Source organism: Grammomys surdaster, unplaced genomic scaffold, assembly GCF_004785775.1.
Source record: "Grammomys surdaster isolate TR1022 unplaced genomic scaffold, NIH_TR_1.0 194, whole genome shotgun sequence".
In the NCBI taxonomy this organism is placed as follows: domain Eukaryota; kingdom Metazoa; phylum Chordata; class Mammalia; order Rodentia; family Muridae; genus Grammomys; species Grammomys surdaster.
In genome coordinates this window covers 5,913,552-5,936,373 of record NW_021604639.1, presented here as the reverse complement: position 1 = coordinate 5,936,373, position 22,822 = coordinate 5,913,552, and the positions used below count along the sequence as shown (strand labels likewise).

Genomic DNA, 22,822 nt, shown 5'->3' with positions numbered 1-22,822 from the left:
GTGTGGGTGAGTACCCGTGGAAGACAGAAGAAGCATCAGATCCCTTGCAACAGGAGTTGCAGGCTGCCTGGCATGGGTGCTCATAATTGCCCTTGGCTCCTCTGCAAGAGCCATAATGATCGTCATCCCTTAATTGAAACAAAATGAAGCTGTCTGTTTTTAAACTGCTCTGTCAGGCATTTGTCACACAGCTCTCACTTTGGTTAACATTGAGTTTATCACCTTCCTCATGATTAAATGCTATCCCTACTGATGTATTTGTGCATCTATTACTTTTATAAGCACCTATGTGCCCACATGTGCCTTTTCAAGTGCACTGCTGCCCAGATGGACAAACAACCCAAACCAGAGGAAATGGTAAAGTCAAGTCTGGCACTTTTAGCTGCAGTACTTCTTTGGTACACTGTAGATAAGAAAATTTCTTACAAACAGTTAATAAAAAGAAAGGAAACACCCATGGATGCTGAAGATTCATAAATGACTGCATAGCGAGATGCTTAGGGATATGTCTGAGATGATGGTAATGATAGACTATAGAAGGAATGGTCAGTGGTATTCTAGACGCAAGAGAAGCCTCCATGGGGCTTTACAGTGGTCCCCTTAGTTACAAATCGTCACTGATTATCTTACCATTGTATCAGAAAAGTGACGGAAACTAGTTCTGGAACTGTTCATTGTGTAATGTGATGCATATACTTATACTTACTTAAAAACTCTGAGGTTGGGGAGATGGCTCAGTGGATAAAGCGCTTGCTGCACAAGGATGAGGACCTGAGTTTAAATCCTCAGATCCCAAGTAAATCTGAATGCAGTGGTGAATGCAGCTATAATACTGAAATCCCAGCAGCCATAAAGTGAGATCTGGGAGCAGAGATAGGCAAACCCCTGAAAGCTGTAGGGCAGCTAACCTGGCCTATGAAGTAGAGAACAAGAGATCTCATCTCTAAAGAAGTAGAAAGTGATGACTGATATCCAAGGTTGTCATCCTTTGGCACCCACATTTATGTAGTGAAATACACATGCCTCCCTGCCACAGACAATATACATATGTACAACTAGAGAAGTTTTAAAGTCATGCTGTACGTTCAAATTTTTCTTACTGTTTCATCATCTTTATCAAAATTAACTCTTGCAGGAATTGTGTAAAGCCATTGAGATTGATTTGGACATCTGGCCAACATGACAGGGTTTAGGAGGCAAAATCTGCAATCACATGAAATTCCATAGATGTTCACGACCTTTCCTAGATTCCTAAAACTCTGTAGTATGCTAAAAAGGAATTCGATGCTTAAATAAATTTAAGAGCCACTGGGTTTATTTCCATACTGGGTTTATCCATGCTCACAGCAGGAATGTGTGAACTGAGATATGGAACATGGCTTTCCTGAAGGGATGTCTGTTCTGACACCTGGTTCCCCAAACCTTGTTTGAATGGCTCCCGTGTTCTTAGGAAAGACAGGACAAATGTTGATTGGCTTAGCAGCACAGGAGTAACTGTCTCTGCTCTAGTACAGAAAAAATAAAACTACCCACTCACAGTCTAACCTAGATGGTAATGAATTACCTTTCAAGTCTGCATCAGTATTTTTACCAAGTTCATGGACTCTGTAACGAAAAGTAAACTATCTCCCTGAAAAGGGACTATTGAATACGGGCTGAACAGCAGCAGCAGCAGGAGCAACAACAACAACAACATGAACATAAACATAAACAACAACAGTAGCAACAGCAAAACAACCAATCTGGGGTTTGAAAAGAATCCAACAACTTTGTTTGGAAATGCATGCTTTCAAATACCATGGTTTGAATTGCAACCTTGACATTCTTAGACACACTCTTAAAAATTCTAATGAGTCCCTGAGACTGTATTTTGTCAAAACTTCAACCTCTTAAATATTTGGAAAGGTCACTTTGAAGATGATGAATTAATAATTTTTACAATTTCAATTGTATAGGTGTTCTCAGGAAATATAACACCACTGGCAGTGTAAATGTGACGCTTAATCAGATTCCCTGAAGATTTTCCTGTTAAATAATCTTTCAGAAAACGTTCAAGTGGCATGAGTTAGTCTGGTGTTTTCATGTTGGCTTTAATAATACTTTTGATTGGAGAATGGTTAACACACATACTCATGGATATTGGACTACCAGCTGTCAAGGACACCCCGGATCTGTGCGGCAAATGCACAGAGCCAGAAGTTTCTTAAGAGATACCCTCCAAGAAAATCTTAAAGAAAGGTTATGTAAGATATCCAGTGCATTATGTTAAGGAATGGACAAAATGGAAAAACCCAGGTCTAAAGTTCTTTTAGCAACTTCCTAATGTTATAATATAAAAAATATCTACACAAAATAAGATGGGTGTCAGGGATTATACAGCAATCACAGCCCCTGGAAGACTGAGGCAGGAGGATTACTATAAGTTTAAGGATACCTTGGACTTCATGGTGAATTCTACATTAGCCTTTATTAGTGAGTCAGATCCTGGTCCTACCTACATTAATATTAAGGGACACATAGGAAATCTAATTGAACCTTGTTGGGAGCTGACTCTGAGCAGAATGCAGCTATCATCTTTGCAGCCATCTTGAGCCATATACCCCGACAAGAGACTTGTTTTCAACAGCCTACGACAGCTGAACACACTCTGATAATTATCTTGATATACCCATGATTTCCTTTCAATCAAGGCCAGGCAGTTGTGGCACACGCCTTTAATCCCAGCACTCAAGGCGAGACTCAAGGCGAGACTTGAGGAGAGATATAAAAGGAGAGACTTGAGGAGAGAACAGAGCCGACTCTGTCTCGTCTCCAGAGCAGACTCTGTCTCATTTCCATTCTTCGCATCTCCACCCCCTCTCTCTCTCTTGCTAGACCCTGACCCGCAGACCGGAGCAGCAGAACAGGCCATTACAGAACCTAATATGTTAATATGTTGATTGATCATATTTTAAAAGGTCACATAGTCAATATGCAGTGAAACTGTTAATAGTGGTAGTTATAAGTTGGTATTTATTCATTTATTTAGGATACTTCTATCTCTGAAATTATCCCTAATGCATATCCATTGGTATTAAATAACACATGTAAAAAAACATGCAGAGGCAAAATGATGATGAAAGATCAGGAAGAAGGGAGAAATGGGGAGTCTGAGCTGGGCTTGCAGCTCCATTTTTAAATGTTGTTTTCAGAGTGCAGCAAAGAAGGACTCTGGCCACCCAGAGTCCTGTAAGAAACATGCTTTGCATGCAGTGTTAAAGGTCCACTTGCACTTTGGTGTCAATTTATGGTACCGATTTGTGATATCATTTCTGTCAGCACTATGGTGATGGAGACAGAGACCTGTAATCAGACATGACGTGCCATTTTTCTTCTCTGCTTAAGATATGTGGGCTTTCTTCAGGTACCTGGTAAATGTACAGATTAAATTCTGGACATACCTATGGGAGTTGCATACTGCCTGTGTGTTTGGCTGAGTAATAAATGCAGGGGCTGGGAGACAGTGGTTCAGTGGTTTGAGTGTGTACCATGTAGGTGTGATTAGTAGGGTTCAGAGCTCCAGAACTCACTTAAATATTGTATAAGTGTAGTGTCTCATGTGCAAGTACAGTCTCAGAAGGCAGAGACTGTTGACTCTCAGAGCAAGCTAGCTACCAAGACAAGCCATGTCTGCTAACTCAGTTAGATTGAGAGACCCTGCCTCAGTGAATACAGTGGAAAAGCAATGGAGGATGATTCCTGACATCAACCACCTCAGATTCAAAATTCAAAACACATGTGCACCAATACTCATGCATACACACACACACACACACACACACACACACACACACACATACACACACACTGCACACATATATCCGGACACAAATCCATGCAACACACGCCAATATATTGTAATAGACTCGCCTCCTGCCTATTGTTCTAAAACAGGGACTAAAGGTTCCCTATGGCTCTAGTATTAAACGGACCTTTAACACTGCATACAAAGCATGTTTCTTATAGGACTCCGGATGGCCAGAGTCCTTCTGTAATTCATTTCTGCATAAGCGACTCTCAGGGACTAGTCAGGGAAGAACCTTTTTCTTGACTGTCAGATGCCAGTCTGTTTTCTCTTAGAAGGACCTACCTGTGTCTTAGATTTTGACAAGTTCCAGTATCTCCAAAGGTCTCACTTTGCTTTTTGAAAACATGAAATAAAACACTACACCTGAAGTATATAGGATAGAAAGAGTTATAAAAGCTAGAAGTTACTATTGCTATTTAACGTGACCTCCCCAGAGTGCATTAGTAATAGCTTTTCTTGCAAAGCCTGACCACTATATCATTTTTCTTCTAGATGTTTGCCAGAGCTGAGATCCCTTGTATGATCTGTGGGGGCTTTACAGAAACGATGCTTGCCCTGCAGGGTTGAGAGTTCTGATTAGACAGAGTGCTGGGAACAACCTCTGAGAGGAGGTACCAAGGACGGAAAAGTAGAAAAGTGTACAGTTTGAATATTAAGTTCTCAAATTGGGGTGTAAAATAAATTGATATGAGAATAGTTTAATTCTTGTAACAACAGTTTTTCTGAGACCACCTTTTAAAATTGTGATTGAGTTGGAAGACAAAGAAAAGAATTACACTCATTAAACGTCTCACTATTACAATCATACCCGAACGAGTATAAGTACTGGAAACTGTCAGCCAAATCAATATAGCCATTCTTCCATTGTGTTGGAAACCAGAAGTGAAACCTTTTGACTAATAGGTATTTTTATTTAAATATAATACCCTTGTATTTGAAAATTCCACAGATCCTATGTGTCTGGAATATTTATTGCTGTGATAGATATTTTCAGAATTGTGAAAATTTCACACTGATTTGGAGACTTGTACACTCTCTAAATATAAATAAGCCTAAAATCCATAAATTAACTTCTATTTATGTGTGAAGTAGGTTTTTTATAAATTTATTATTAGTATTGATGTATGTAGGCTGCATGTGGCCAATATAGAACCAAGAGAATACGTTTTGGATGTCTGAGGTCAAATTGAAGTCACAATCCAGGTTTGCTCACTGAGCCATTTTGCTAGTTCATATGATTGTCCTCTAGCCACACACACTATGACTTCTACTAACAGAATATATATTTAAAATATTTTTAAGTGTGTGTGTGTGTGTGTGTGTGTGTGTGTTTAAGTTGAGGTCAGAATAGGGCAGCATATTCTCTGGAGCTAGTAGTATGTATTACAGATGGTTGTAAGACACTTGGCATAGGTGCTGAGAACTGAATTCAGGTCCTCTGTAAGAGAAGTGATGGTTCTTAAATGCTGAGCCTTATTTTGAGCCCCAAAAGAATAAATGTTTTGTTGGACAAGATAGAAGTTAGTATTTTTATCAGCTTACAGCAGGTTGGATCACTGGGAAACTGAGGCATAAGGAAAGAAATGACATAGAGTTCAACCTGCTTGTAAATAGGCATTATAATTCTAAATGTTATTTTGACACACACTAAGCATGTCCTGATAGCTACCCAACCATGTCAGACTGATGATGTAATAATTTTAAGCTTAGGTGCTATCTAAACTTTTATACAATATATGGCATTGTTCCTTTTTGTCTTTTTTTTAACAATATTGTCACTTCAGTGTCTTGATGTGCCTCATTCTAAGGATCAGTATGGCCACACATGTTTTTAACTGACACAGTTACTTTCTCAGCCTTTTCGTTTCTTCAGATGCCAGGTCACAGGTTAACTTTTGATGCATACCATGAGCCTGTTATAGCCACAGGCATTAGGACAGCACCAACAAGCTACAGGGCTAAATGATGCTCCTTTCTGGGCCTCTTTCCTAATTACCACCGTCGGCACTTTGCACTTCTGTAAGAGCCTGCAGTCATTGGTGTGGGCTGTCTAGGTGCACACGTGTGACGGGGGAGCACAGAAAGGCGGTGGTGAGACAGGTGAGACAGAGATGAAATAAAATACACACACGTGCCAGACGTCATGGAGAGACGCAGTCAGAGACATGAGTAGACACTTGATTTTTTTTTCAAAGCGTTATGGCTCCTTTGTTTCTATTCTCTATGCAGTGATCCCTAAAACCACTATATATGGAAGCTTAAGCCCTTAGGCTTCTTTTCTTTCTGTGTATATCCTACTGACCGTGAACTCTGCTTCATTATGTAACCCCATAATGGACTTTAACTGGACTACATTTCAAATATACCAGCTATGTGTGTGTGCATGCATGCATGCATGCGTGCGTGCATGTGTGTGTGTGTGTGTGTGTGAGAGAGAGAGAGAGAGATCATGGCTTTTATATATGGATATACATATATACACATACACACATGTGTGTATATATATATACATACATAACATACATATACAAACACATACATGTATATATACATATATATATCTACAGAAACCTATATTCAAATACATATAAAGATATACATATATATACACATATACACATATGTTTGCAGAAACCAACATTCAAATATGTATAAATATACATATATATACACATATACACATATTCATATACATGCAGAAATGTATATTCAAATATGTATAAAGATATACATATGCATAGCCTGGATTTTTCTTATGTCACATGCAAATGTGCTGCTGTGGAAATGTTTTCTCTGCTGTAAGTCATGAGCTGGTCCATGGAATTAGTCTCCAGCAAGAAAGGTGTGAGCTGCAGGAGGAGCAAAGGTTTGGCTTCATTTTTCACGAACACATCACCTCCTCACTTCTCACTGCCAGCATTCTCCTAAGAGCACTGGGTGAGCCATGGAAAAGGAGGGCACAGCGCCCTGAATCCCATCTGCCTGTTTTGTAATAGTTCACACAGCATTCTCTTAAGCTCAAGTTTACATCCAACACTGGCTTACACACTTCATATAGTTTACACAAGTCATGCTGTCATTTTTTCACTGTAATTTTATGGAGAGGGGATGTATGTGTCAATTTTCACTGCTATAATTGAGGAGGGGAAACTGAGTCCTGGGGAGGTTAGGTTTATTTCCCACTGGTGGGATTTGATGCTGATCAGTCCAACTCTATATCCAGAACCATTATGATCATCTATAGGAACTGCTCAATAAATTAGGTTCTCACCCTCACAAGATAAGTTCCTGTAAACTCCAGAGGATGGTGAGAAAGCCTTAGGGTATGTGACTTTAGGGGGCACAACAAAGGAATCCTGAAGAAAAACGAATTAGAAATTCATCATTTCTCAGAGTAATAGGGCAACAGTTCTCAGAGTTTATGGGAGAGTGAAGTTGGCAGGCAGTGAGGAATAGGCTGTCTGCTGTTTATCTCTGGGTCTGATTGCTTTCTCCTTATCTGTCTGAAGAGGAGGGCATGCAATTTACAGAATGAGAAGAAGCTCTTTCACTTAAAGGAAGATTGGAAACTATAAAGAGGACTTTGCCAAAGGTAAAAAGTACAGAAATCCTTGATTGATACAAAGGGCAATCCAATCATCAGCTACAGCTCCATTCATAAAATCAACTAATGAAGATTCAGCAAATACAGCCCAATCAAAGCTGTCATTTTGTTTTTGGACAGATTGCTCTAGATTCATTTCTGTCATTGTGCTATTATCCTGGCAAAAAGTAACCTGTGGAAAAAGGATTTGCTTGGTTCCCAATTCCAGCTTAGAGTCAATTATTACGGGGAAGTCAAGGCGGCAACTTAAGCATCACATCTACAGACAAGAGCAGAGAGAATGAATGCATGCATCCTTGTTCGCTTGCCTGATCTCAACGAGAGGTCTCCTGTTTCATAACTGTTCAAAACACTGCCTAGGGAATGGTGCCACTTACATTGGACTGAGTCTTCCTATGCGTGTTAATAATCAAGACACTGTTCCCTCACCCTGACATGCCCACAGGCAAACTGAACTGGATAATTCCTAAGATTTTCTTCCCTGATGATTCTAGGTGGTGTCAAATTAACAATTAAACCCAAACAACAAACAGATGAATTGAAATACAAATTAGAACTCTAGTGAGATCAGAACAAAGACAGGGCTTCTGCTGCTGAAAATCTTTAAGCAGAGAGACAAACTGGTTGCCAGGATCATGGGACAATAAGAGTCACATTAGAGATCCACCGAGCCTCTAGATCCCCTGGGTCCATGAGAACCAAATTCATTTACATGCATTAGCATCTTGCATGCGGTACTGAGAGTGACTAAAATCTATTACAATTTCTACTCACCCTCTTCAGCACGGATCAATTTGCTTAATTATAACCCATTAGTGATCTGTTTTCAGTGAGAGGTGTGTGAGGCTGCTATACTACACAATGTTGTACACAGTTCTACCTACTTCATGAAATTGTTCCACCATTCAGAGAGAAACGACCCCTATTAGCTTTCTGTCAGACAAATAAACAAATGAGCACTTGTAAGCCTCAGGTGCAGCTGTGTTCCACGATGTACGGAAATCATACTGGAAAAACCAGTAAAAGAATTCTTCACATTTAATAAGTGCAATGAACAACTACAACAAAGATCTCAGTTTATAGTTTGTATATTTTGGTCCCCCTGCTAACAGAGCCGTAATTACATTGCTTTCATTCTGTTCCATTCACTTTGGTAATTTCATCGATAGGAAGGGGAAATACTGACCTAAAAACCTAAAAATCACTGGAGGGTACAGAAGCTAAAGCACAATTTGTAGTTTATCGGGAGTGGTGGGGGGTGATTAGAGTTTCTTTTTAAAAAGGAAACATCTGAGTGTTTTTTAGAGCATAGGGGCTATGGATACAGGAGTCAGAGTGCAGTAGGAATCCTACTTCTGTTGATTTTGCTGACCAAGCGTGTCTGCCTGTCCTCTTTGCACCTCAGTTTGCTCTTTCCTAACTACAATCACTGCTAGGTGTGGAGAAGCACACTCATCATCTTGGCATTGAGGGGGTTGATGCAGGGGGACCATTGTGAGTTTACAGTTCATCTGGTCTACATGGAAAGACCCAGCACTCAAAAACCTGAAAGCTAAGACAATAAAACCACAACATACAATCTACTCTAGACTCAATTGTCTCATCTGCAGGAAGGGAATACAGCCCTGCCTGGTAAGCTGTGTGCTCCTTAATCTCAGCTATCCTAGTATCCACATAAAGTTATACTGTTGCATAAACACTCAATGGATTAGGAACTGTGGCAGCAGCTTGATAATAATAGTGCAAGCCATCGGGCTTTGGCATACCATCGAGCAAAATTCATGATGGAATGAATATACGGAGGACAAATGTAGCAAGAATCAATGAGAATGCATCATAGTTCTTGGAGCATAAATATCAATATTAGAATTGATTCCTGCTTTATATTGTTCCTTTAAGACCAATTTTAATGGCCATAAAAATTTAGTTAGAAGAATATGTTGATAAAAGGTGATTTGGGACCCAGAGAGATAATTCAGTCAGTAAAGCACTTGCTGTGAAAGCAAGAGGACCTGTGTGTTTATCCCTAGCGTCCATGTCAAAATCTGGACATGATGGCATGTACCTGCAATCCGAGGGCCTGCTGGGGAGGTGGGAATAAGTGGATTCCTGGAGCTTGCTGCCAGCCAGTATACCCTAATAGATAAGTTCCAGGTCAGTGATAGTCCTTACCTCAGGAAATAAGTTGAAGAGTGATGGAGAAAGACATCTGACCTTAACTCTGGCTTCATATGTCCATGTGCATGTACCACATATACATGTACAGGTACACAAAGGTGATTACACTGTGATACATTTGATGTTGTTTATATTGTTTTTCAAAAAATAAAGAGGTATATAGTTGTAAAAGAATTGGTACTAATTAACACAAAGAAATGCACTCTCGATAAATAGACAAGCATGAATGTTTCCTAGAAATTATGCTTGAAAGGAACAATGTAAAAAAGATAACATTTGCTGTAATTCCATTTTTTGTAACATTCTAGAAAATTCTAGTAACTTCCAGAAAACCTGTTAGTGGATGCCTAATAGTGGGTGAGGGGTAGACTGCAGGGATCTTGGAGGGTAACTAAGCATCACGACCTGAGGAGCACGTTGTCTGCTGTGTTTATGTTGGTGGCATGTCTACACAAATGTCAAAACTTCCAATCATTCTTTAATATATGCAGCTCATAGCATTTTGCCTATTTTCATTAAAGCTAAAAAGAAATTCTTTATCTGTAGGTTTTAGTGAGTATTATTTCAAGAATCCTGCAGTTATGCCAAATAGAAAAACAAATAGGATGCTCTAAGGAAAAAAAATGATTTCAAACTGCAATAATATGCTTAGCCCATTTGGTGAAGTTAGAATTCTTGAAACAAAGATTATACCTAATCATTTAACATTTAAACATCTATCCTGTTAACCCTCTCACAAACCAACAAACCAACAAATATATTTTTCCATAAAAAAAGCAGAGAGACCCACAACTGTTGATTCTCAAATGTTTCAAAATGTGATAGCGACCTGGTAGAGTCATTGTCCTCTGCTGGCATTTGCAGAGTGGTGTTCTGAGTTACAAAATGCTCCAAAGACACCACACCAAGTCTTACTGTGTCATGTTTTGGGAAAGTGTAGCTATATGATGCTTCTTCTTTATGGTGCCAATATCTCTGACTTTAAGACACACAGAAAAACTTAAATAGATGCAAATATCTAGGTAGAAACATATCAACAAACAAGCATTTTGTCAGAGTAGCTCTTTTCAGAAACTCTATTTATTAAATCCAACAAAAGTCTAGTTAGACAATAAGTGTGCAGGGGTATTTTCAGAAGCAGAATCCCCCATAAACAGTGAGGAAAGCATTTGGGCCAAGCACATAAGGTCTCAGATGGCAGAACACTTGGGTTGTACCTCCATGTGCTGGGATGCTTGAGAATGAGTCTCAGCTGACAATCCTGAAAGGAATCCTGTTCCTATGTAGCTAAGTAATATTAAAATTAAGTGGACAGAAGCTTTAAAAATTTCTTCTAACACTCTATTTGATATGGCCATGAGTACAATTTCTTCTATTTATTACAATTCATGGATAAGCCAATAAAATAAAATATTTAAAATCTGATAAAGTATGGGTGCACCTTTGCTTACTAGTAAATACTTGGGAATTTCCCTTAGTGAAAAGTGATTTTCCTTTTAAAATACATAAATAGAATCCAGATGTAGTGATGCATGCCTGATATCCCAGTACATGGGAATTGGAAGAGGGAAGATCACAAACTCAGGTCCAGCCTCAGTTACATAGAGAGTCATGAGTGTGAGATCAGCCTTGGCTGGATGAGACTCTGTCTCAACGCGCTACACAAACCAAGATGAAATGAGTAAGAAATGCCTCATGAGAACACTCCTTAATTTTAAACCCAAACTAACTTATACATATTGATGTAACAACCATAAAGCAAGCAAACAAAATACAAAACATAACAGCATTAAAAATTGGAAAAATTTAAGAGAAGCAAAATATTGCAGCTATTCCTTCTTATTGTCAGGAAACTCCTTCCAAGATCCCCAGTGGATTCGTCAAATCACTAACAGTAACACACTCTGCATAGACTGTTATATACACACACCATGCACACAGACTCATGGGCATGCATACACATACACACGTACCAGTGTGTGTGTGTGTGTGTGTGTGTATAGTTTCACATCATAACAAAGGCTCCAAGAATGTCCTTTCTTGTACTTCCTCACCATTGTGAGGATACAAAAACGATGTAGCTATGTGATGAACTGACTTCTAAGACCCATGGTGTAGCACTAGGCTCCATTTAAGGATTATTTTAACATGAGTCTTGTAATGTTGCAAGGGTTGATGGTTAACCAAGATGGCTCCTGAACAAATTATGGGGGTAGAATATATGAAATGAATCTCTAGATAAAGGAGTGATTCAAGCCCAGGATAAAGTTGAGTACCATGATCACACTGATGTTTCTACTACTTAGGACAGCATGCAACTTAAATTTTATGTATTGTTTATTTCTAGAATTTTCCATTAAATGGGTTTAGATTGTGTTTGACTATAGGTGATTGAGCCTGGAGCAAACAAATCCATACGAAGAGGGATTATAATATTTAAAGAAATCCAAGATGAATCTCCATGATCTCTCCTGACCTGCTCTGGTCCCACACTCCAATTTACTGGAGGTTCTTGCTTTTGGCTGGGTGCTGCCTTCTTTAGTTGCTCAGGGAATCCAGACTCATGCCACTGATAGGATCAATTTCATGGTAACATCTCTCTTTTTCTGTAGAGATGTTCAGTTTTATATTCATACAGCAATTGTGAGGACTCTACAACTGAGAAGACATAACTACTTTCTGAGCTTCACTTTATGGGTTATTCTATAAAAATAGTATTGCATTCCTCATAGTTTTGTTGTGAAGAATAAAGACACAGATATAACTAGTTTTCCTTCCCTCTTCCTTTTCTTTCTGTGCTGGGGATTAATCTAGGTCCTTATATACCCAGGCAAGCAGATGACTACTGAGCTACCAATCCTGCCAACAGTATTTCTGAAATACATTATCTCCTCCTCGGTTTTCCATGAGAGGCATTTGATTGGTTTTCTTTAGAAACGGGTTAAAGCAGCAAACCTTTGTATTCTGTCTTGTACTTCTCTGAATATCACAAAGATAATAGTGAGCCACCAGATTTTAAAAAGTGCTACAGCTGATGTCTGTTGAAAAAAATATCCGTGGTAGAGTAGGCTGGGGTAGTTTTCACATCTAGGAATAAATTCCAAAATTAATTTGCAATGCACACGCGATGGAAGGGTTGATTTAAAGCAAGCCTTTTAAAGGTTTAGTTTCTCATATTAATGGCATTCCAGGGAGATAAACATTGTAAATGTACAAAGATTTATCAGTCCTCCATGAAGGAAAAAACTGAGCCAGTTTTTTTTTCCCTCAACATTCCAAATTCTTGAAGCAATGGACTCTTTCACTAATTTCAGTCTTCTATATATGTTTTTATTACCTAGAAACATACAAGCTAAGAATACAGGCCACTTGCTGAGAAAGAAAGATGCCCGTGTATTTGGAGTTTGACATGGTTTTAATATTAAAACAGAGTGAGCTCATTCAGTTACCATGATCCAGGCAAACTCTAAGAAGCTTGAATGTTCTGATTTCTTACAGCAGTCTACTGCAGGTGATGGCATCACCATCACCATCACCATCATCATCACCATCACCATCACCACCATCACCACCACCACTGTCCTTATATGGAAGAGAGCAGCACCCACAGTGAACAAGTAATGTGTCCCAGGAAAGAACAGGGCTAGCTTGCTGTATTTGAGTATAGTAGATGAATGCATTTTAATTATTCCTCTCACAGGGAAATTCACTCTGTCATTTTAGTTTAGAAATGGACACATTTTCACATAATTGAAATGCTGGCAGTGAGAAGAAGCAAAACTGCATGGGTGAGAAGAATTCAGGGTCATACTTAGAAGGGACCCAGTGTGCTGCAGCCTGAGCTTAGGTTCTGTGTGATGGTTTGGCTACCTGTGTGGTAGTTTTGATTTTTTTACTCTATCTATCTATCTATCTATCTATCTATCTATCTATCATCTATCTACGTTTGTTTCTTTCTATTTATATTTATCTTTGTCATTCTGGGTATTTTGGAGGCATCAAATGGACAATTTAGGGGTTTACTTTGAACATTTAAATTTCTATCTAAGGAAAGGTCCAACTCAACACCATAGCACTTTTAAATACTATATTTAGCTTAACTGTCTTGCAAATTGAGTGGTAGTCTCAATCAACTTAGAGCAAGCACACTCCGGCTTTAGGCCTGAGAGTCTCTATATTCCTGGAAACTATTAAGATCTATCTATCTATCTATCTATCTATCTATCTATCTATCTATCTATCCATCTATCTATTTTTGATTGCTTGTTTTACAGTGTTGGAGATTGTATTCAGGGCCTCATGCATGGTAGGCAAGCACTTTACCACAGATCTATACCTTTAGGCTCCCCTCCATTTTTTGTCTGATAGCTTAAACCCATTTCTATTTAAAATCCAATGTTTGAGAAGATATTTATAACCCAAACTAAAAATAATAATCTCACAATATAATTAACATAATTAAACATGAATATAATGACCTTTTAAAAAATGACCAACAATTGCTTCTGAGAAAGCAGAAGTGACATGATTCCTACCTTTGTAAATTCTCTGGTGTTGGCTTCATAGGGGACAGCTGGGTATTCCTACTTGTTTGTGGGGTCTGTCCCCTGTAGTGTGGCTCTCAGAAAGTCTACTTACTGTCCAGGTTGAGAGGGAGAAGGCAACCAGGCAGAAGTGTTTCAGAAATATTATAAATGTACTTGGTTTCCATTGCTTTGTTTGTTTTCCTATTTGAAAATTTGAAAGGACCAGGAATGTCCTTAAGGCTCCAGGAGCACCCTTGGGTGCTGACACCAGGGTGACCTTGAATGATCTCTAATATTAATTGATCTGTGCGATATACATTAAGGTTTGAAAAAAGACTAAATGAAAAAGTAATCTCTCAAGAGGGTCTCATGTTTGTAGTAAATTGATCTTATTAAAAAAAATACCTCATCAGCCTTGGGCTATCTCAAATATTCTAATGGAGAATATAAACAGTAAGAATTCTGCTGGAAATGCCAATTTTGGTTAAATGAAATGATTAATCAGAACACTTTCACTAAGACATGTCTTCTTAAAATTGATTGTCTTTGTAAGTTACCACATACACACAGGAAATGCTAATATAGCTTGCTTTAGACATTTTTTTTGTGTGTGCCCAGTTCTCAGGATTGACAGGTAGTTTTTTTTCCCCCTCAGGAAGATGATTAGTTATTTTATTTTATTCTATTTATGTCACTGGAATTTCTTTTAACTAGAGACCTCATGAAAATTTTGACAGTGACTTAAGGAGACATTTATTCCAAACATCATTCATTAAATGACAACTACCATAAAGTGGGAGGAAGGCATGTGATCCACAACCATGAACTCAGTTAGGGTCTGGATCTTCCTCTTTCTTCTATTCAAAGAAGCTCAGATTGATTGAATTTCAAATCAATATAGCTCTTAAGATATGCAAACATTGGCTTTGGTCACTTGTACACGATACACACAAAATCTAATCTCTTGATATTTTTATCACCAAGAGAGGAGAGGCTCAGAAGGCCTCCCCTCCTACCACCAATGAACTATCAGTTAATGGCTGATTGGGGAGAGGATGCAATTCTCTTCTATGGTATAGCCAGTGGCAAGTTCCCTAAGATCCTTTAAAGAACTCCTCATTTATGCAACTGACACACACACATGTGCACACACACACACACACACACACACACACACACACACACTGAGACTTGAAGGTAGGAGGGGACATGCTAGGAAGAATGGTTTCAAAGGAAGGGAAGGAGAGCAGATGGGGGTGTAGATATGACATTTCATTATATATATGCCCGAGACTGTCAAAGAATAAAAAATGAGATATGCAGATGTTTTCAGGCCTTGTAGCTTTGAAATTCACAGAAATTCACACATATGATCTGATCTGTATCATACTCACAAATACTTAAAATGTAAGCTGACTGAAATTTGAGTATTTCTTGGGGTTGTTCCTACTTCTTACCCCAGGAAGAAATTCAACCTTTAACTAACTTCTTAAGACATAACTAACTTCATAATACTTATCATAATTTCATAAAAGTAGTAATTCAATTCTTCTATTAAAATCATGACCATTAAATAAATAATGGCAGGATGGCAGGAGTGGGTGGGTGGGTGTGGGAGTACCCTCATAGAGGCCAAGGGAGGGAGAATGGGATAGGGGGTTCTGGAGGGGAGATCTGGAAAGGGATAACATTTGAAATGTAAATAAAGAAAATAACCAATAAAAGAAAAAAAAAGAAAAAAAAAAAGAAGGCATGTTGGTTAAAAATGAAGAGAATCACTCTGAAATGAACTTGAATACTTTTACTAAAGTAAAAAATTAGTAGCCAAGAATGAAATGAAATAGCCAAGACAGAGTGTAATACTCTCTAAGAGTACATACATTTAAAGATTAGATGGGAACCTCCCTCAGTGGTACCAGGCTTCAGAAGAAAGACACCTGTAGGTCTAAATCCTGACACAAAGAGGACAATAATATCCTTAACAGTCCTTAGGTGGGATAGACCAGATGCCATCGACTAACAGACCATATTTTTCTTAGGTTAATCTCACAGCACAGAAAATGATCTACGTACTCCTCCTTAGGAAGTTAGCAAACTCATCTTACCAGGAAGTTTACAAGTGGGCAGAGACTGAGGAGGTGAACTGTGACGGTGAAAAAAAGAAAAAGCATGGTAATAAAGCTCAAGGCACATTTACAAAACTCTTCCTGTAAGACTCGGTATGTTGGCCCATGCGTTGAGAACCACTGCTCTAGAGCAAACTTCCTCCCAAAGGCTGAGACACAGCAGTGCCCCTAGGTGAGAATGTTGAAAAGACCATACAATCCTTACCATGAGCTCGTGTTGCCAAGGCAACAAGAAACCTGTGCTCTTGCCTGTCACTGAAGGCATAAGTAAATGGCCTCTATTTGGAAAAGTTCACCATTATTGAAACTGCTTTACTTGTCTAGTCATTAATCCCTAGTGTCCCTTATCAGAGCATAAGATGAAAACATGTGCATTAATATGATTGAACAGCACAATTAAAATAGTGAACATAGTGAATTTTCTGTTATGTGATTTTTGTTAAGGTTAAAAAGCTTTTAAAATTTATATTCATAAAAAGAAAATAGTAAAAAACTCCATGTCACATGTTTCTCATTGTTCAGTGCTGGATGACAATTCTTTATAATATTATTATAAATATTTTTTAAAATTAAAACTATTCTATCTTTGTTTAATAAAGTCCTTCTAGTCTATGCAGATATTACTTCCAACATGCTTTGTAAACAACTGCTTACACATAGAATCTGATTCAACAAATATGTGTTAAACTGCTATTATTTTCTTGATGTTTCAAATGTTACTTTGTGGATATGAATGTGCTTATACACGCTTATAAACATACATGCCCGTGGATCCCACAGGTCAACCTTGGATGTCTTTCTCAGTAACTCTTCGACATGATTTTTTCAGACAGTGGCTCTCATTCAACCAGGTGTTCATCCATTTGTGTAGGTTGGGCAGTTAGTCAGCCAGTCCTTCTCTCTCTGTCTGTATGGCCTGAGATTACAAGCACTTGCAATATCTGGATTTTCATGTGGGTTCTAGGGATCAAACTCAGGTCTTCATGGTTGTGTGGCAAGTGCTTTGCTGATTGAGCTATCTTTCCAGCCTGAAATGTTCCTTTAAACTGGCACTTCTGTTTACTAAATTCAGGATGGCCTTCTGCGTGTGTTAATTTTTTTCCACATAAGTGTATCAGCATTGAAAATGCCATGTTAACTTAGCATTTCTCACTTTCAGGTCTTTCATTTCATATAAAAATTCATGGTCTTTAATGAATACTCACTTGTCATGGTACCCTACAATGTGCAGGTTTATTATTAGATAGATTTTTTACTCTCAAATGATACTCTTAACTAGTTAGAAATAAATCTTTTTACTAAAAGTTTGAAAGTGGATAAGATGCTTACTATGCAAAGCATAGCAAATTTTCTATGTTCAAATTCCCAGAACATACTGAAAGCCAAGCATGGTAGCATGCATCTGCACTCTCTTCATCCCTCAGAGGAGGTGGGGGGCAAATACAGAAGAATCCTCAGAACTTTGTGGATCTGACTCACTGGCATACACAGCACCAAACAAGAGAGCTGACCTCAAAGAAGGTGGAATGCAAACACCAACAACCAAGGTTGTCCTCTCTGCATGCATGTGTGTGCGCACACACACACACACACACACACACACACACACACACACACACTGACCTAAATAAACAGGACAAGCAGCCACTCTCAGTGGGTAGTATGCAGAAAGTAACAATGTAGAGAGAAAGGAGCCCAGATGCTTTCAGCTAAGGCCAAATGTGGGATGGAGGCTCACTGTTGCTGCACACATGGGAGGAACTGGATGGATAGTGTGTGAGAAAGGATGAGAACTCACAAAAAAGAATAATTAGCCATTCAGAAGCAGTCGGAGTCTCTCTACCTTACCCCACATCTGCCTGTCTGCCTGCCTGATTGCCTGCCTACCCTCCCTCCCTCCCTTCCTCCCTCTCTCCCTCTGTCTCTATCCTGTGTGTGTGTGTGTGTGTGTGTGTGTGTACATGTATGTATGTGTTTTATTTGTTATCCACTGGGTGCCCTCTATATCAGTGTATACAAGAAGAATATAAGGTAGGTATTTCTCCACATCTTGTCCTTAAATCCTAAGACTAAGAGTTTAAGTGATCTGTTATGTAACACAAAGGACTGTTTTTACTATAACTGGTCTTGGAGCTGTACATCTGCGATACGTAGTCTTCTCTGACTTACCTTCCTTTTATTTGGCTCTAACTTTCTTCGCATCCCCTTTACACCTCATTACACCATAACCTCAGCCAGATTTCATGCTATTGACATTTCGAAAATAGAGTTTTAAAAACCACTTCCATTGCAGGGGATGTATGAGGTAAAAGGAAAAATGATTTTCTTCTTTCATAGATCAGGAAAGCACCCAGCTCTGCTATGACTCAGGTCCATGTCAGTCATGATCCAGGAGACTTTAAAACCTCACATCCATCACCAAACAGCACAGACCTCAGCCAATTAACCAAGGGTGGCGAGACTAAATAGTGAGGGGGACAGGACTGGCCAGAAGGAGTGGTGGAGCATGAAGTCATTCAGGAAGATGGGTTAGGACCTTTGCTACAGTGATTTAATTCAAGAATCCTTTCTTGCCTTCTTTTACAGCTGATATTTAATTTTTATTTTTATATTATTTTAAAAAATCAATTTAATTTTATTTTATGTGTGTTGATGGTTTTGGATGCATTCATGTCTGTGCAAAGGTGTAAGATCCCCTGGATATAGAGTTACAGATAGTTGTGAGCTGCCATGTGGGTGGTGGGAATTGAACCCAGGTCCTCTTGAAGAATAGCCAGTGCTTTTAACCAATGAGCCATCTCTCCAGCCCCCAATGTTTATCTTTTATTCTTTGAAAATTTCATACATGTATATAATATATCTTGATAATACTCTCTATTTTCCATAACTTCTAGGATGTCTCAACATATATTCCCCTAACATTATGGCTTATTTTGAAAGTTTAATCTTAATTAGAATTTAACCCACTGATTCTAATTAACAGTGTCCATATGTGCACTGGGGTGGAGCCATCCAGTATGACATGGACAACCTGCTAGGGGCCATCTTAAAAAAATAAGTAATTTTCCCTCCCCTAGAAGCCATCAATTGCTAGAAGCTCCTCAGATGGGGCCTTGGGAACTCCTCCCCAGTGCATGCTGGGATTTTTAACTGGCTTGATCTTGTTTGAGTAACCACAGTTGCTGAGTAGATGTGACTGGTGATATTTCAAATGGGCAAGATGATTCTAACAAACTAATGTTGGTCTTTAAGTCACTCCTCCACTGTATATAATTTATGTCAAGATTTAAGGGACTCTCATGTGTACCCCCTCCCTTGTATGCATGAGAAAACTCATAACTTCAGCTGTGTTTGGAAGTTGCTGTTGAGTGGAACACTGAGACTGGAGAGCAGTGAAGAATGAGTATGAGACTTTTTGAAAGGTGGAAAGAATAAAGGAAGAGAGGGAAGGACAAATAAAATAATGAGGGGAAGAAATTGGAGGGAAGAGAAAGGAAGGGAAAGGCTAAGTGAAGGAGGCAGAAATGTGTTCCTTGCACACATTCCATTGCACACAATGACAAAGGTCATTGACAATATGACAAACTCTTCTCGCTCCTACTCCTATGAGCTTTTCATCATTGTGTATCTGGCAAATGACACATGCTTGTTTCCACTTTAGTATCCATTGAAGAGAAAAGACACGCTGTGCACAGTGATGTCATCTTTCTATGTTCCATCCCCTACAGGGATCATCTCTGTGTGTTACAGTCTAAAACACTATCCCATCCATTTACATACTCATTTGCTCGGTAGAAGCCTGTCACAGGGAGGTGGCAAGGTCAGAGCATAGGCTTTCTCCAAGAGACTCTGGTTTGCAGTCTGTCACATTGAGCCATTCCACCTTGGGAGGGAAACAATTACTGTGAGCATGGACCTGGGAAGACTGACTCCCTTGGTCTCCAATGGCAGGCAGTCTCTGCAGAGCTCTCAGTTGGCAAGTAGCCTCAACTTTATAAGCTCACTCTGTGTAAGAATGCTCAGAGAGACACAGGAAGAGACCTCTCACACCAGAAAACCAGATAGGGGTCCCACAGCAGGCAGGAGCAGCTAGAAGACACAAGGGAAGGAAGAAGCAAGGGAGCTGATGTGAGCCATCAGGTGGCTCAGTAGGATCTACGAATGATCACACTTGTGGTCTCCGGATGGCATCACAGTCTGATCTCTACTGAGTTTAAACCAAGCCCACTCCCAAATATAAGAAAGGGAAGGAGAGTGGAAGTGCAGAGAGGAGAAGGCAGAGGAGGAGAGAGAATGGGAGACAAGAGGGAGAGAGGATGGGAGATGAACAAGAAATGGGGAAGACGGGAGGGGGAGGAAGAGTTTATAGGATAATATGAAAGATGGGGAAATGGAAATGTCAGAGGTGTGTGTGTGTGTGTGTGTGTGTGTGTGTGTGTGCATGCATGCATGTCTGTCTATGTGTGCACGTGCATGCTTCTGGGGATGGGACCCAGACCTCCATAAATACAAGCACTTTAAAATTTATTATCAGAGCCTGTGAGACAGCTGAGCAGGTAGTAGTGCCTGCCACCAAGCCAGTGACCAGTGTTTGATCCTGGAGACTCAGATGATAGGAGAAGAAATCTCATCTTTGCTGTTTGACCACAACACAGTGGCACGCATGTGAGAGGGCTCACATGCAATAAGTAAAATGGAATAAAGACAAAAGCAACATGACAAAAACCAAATGAACAAAAAGGAACCTCAGACTCAGCCAGAGAAAAGATGTTTCAAAACATTTGAATGGGTGAAAATTTGGGAGCCATGGTTAAAGTTTGCATACCTGACACCTTTGTTGATTCTTCCCAAAACTAACCTGGGGTACCACACTTGCTCTGATGTCTATCTCTGGATTCATTTTGAATCTCACCCAGCTCTTACCTTTCCTTATGACCTTAAATCAAGCAGCTCAACCTTAACATTTTCAGGCATTAAATATATTTAATAAAATTAAAAACTGTTAATATCACTGCAATAAAATACAAATTTGAAGGCACTATAGCCCATGGTGTTTAAAGTTGCAAAATCAGACATGGAATCAGACTCCTCAAAGTGATTGCCCAGTAGCTCTCTCTCATTGCATCAAGTGTACAAGAATACAACAGGATGAGTCTGCACTCATCTCAGGACACAGCCAGGATGGAAGCAGCCCAGGAAACACACGCATCGTTTGGTGTCAATTAACTCAGATCCAACACGAAGCCCACTGCTGGGGTGCCAGGGAAACTGGAACTACAGTAACATAGCAATAACAATGACGATTCTGCAGAGAATGAGGTTTTCTCGAGGTCCTCAGGTTTCACATAGTTCCAGCACACAGTAGTGCCTCACCCACTTAGTGGTACCTTGTCAGCTGCTCTGACTGGTGGACACTCAAGTCACTCTCTCTGAGCTATGATGTGTTAATTTTAGAAGTCAGAATGGGCTGGTCAAATTAGAAAGTTCTTCAATGCCTTGTTCCTCAGACACGGAATTGCAGGAGATCCTGATTATTGGAGACCTTCAGAATGGAGCTATTTTTAAAGCACAAGGAAGCTCTGAAAAATTCTCTTTTCTCATTTCTTATTAAGCTCAAGGGCACACACTAGCAAAATTATATCAAGATCTCAGACATTTAAATACACTCTTCTCTTGGGTGCAGGTGCATGTGTGTGTATGCATGTGTATATACATAAGCATGTGCTATGATGAAGGTATGTAGGCCAGAAGATAATTTGTGGTAAAGAGCCTATTTCCTTCTTCTATAATGTTTGGTCCCAGGGATTGAGTTCAGGTCTTCAGCTTTGGCAGCAAAAACTTTATCCACTGCCAGCCCAAAATGTATACATTTGCAAACAGGAAATACTTGTAGGTGAAAAACTATTTTCTATACATATATTCATACTTACACACACACACACACACACACACACACACACACACACACCACAGAAACAAGGTTATGAAAACAAAGCATTTTAGTGTTTTTGATATTTTAACCTTTCTAGTATTTTAGTATTAATTTTGAAATGCGAGTAGGGGAAAAAGGCAAATTGGGAGAATCTATGCAAGTTACAAACAATCAAACATCCCGACTGTAATAAGAGATGAAAGAGACAATCAAAAGATATAATTAGACACAGCACATGAGAAAGAAAGCTAACTTCAGTCAGTTCTTAAGAAAAAAGTCTCTTCAGGACCAGAAACTTCAGAAGTCAGAGTTTTTAACTGACTGTGGTTTTATTTATACCCTAGATGAGGTCACACAGCTCCTGTTAGAAAGCGGTGACTGATGGCTGTGCTGTTGTGTACCCTGTCTGCACTCAGACATAAAGAGATTTCTGGATGAAGCTACTGAAAACACATAAATTTGTGCAGAATACAATGGAAGAATACAAAACACAAGACTCAAAATGGACTGGGGTCGAAGGAAGGCTGAGAGCGCATCCTGAGCCTTCTCCCGGCATCATCCCTCCACTAACGGACATTTTAAAGTGGACGATGTTAGAGTGGGTATTTT

The 22,822-nt window shown here is 39.3% G+C and overlaps 1 protein-coding gene across 1 annotated transcript in view; it reads right to left on the bottom strand.

Annotated features, from left to right (window-relative positions):
* Nucleotides 1-22,822, bottom strand: part of Chrm3 (cholinergic receptor muscarinic 3) — a 323,683-nt gene that overhangs the window by 247,835 nt on the left and 53,026 nt on the right. The window lies entirely within an intron of this gene.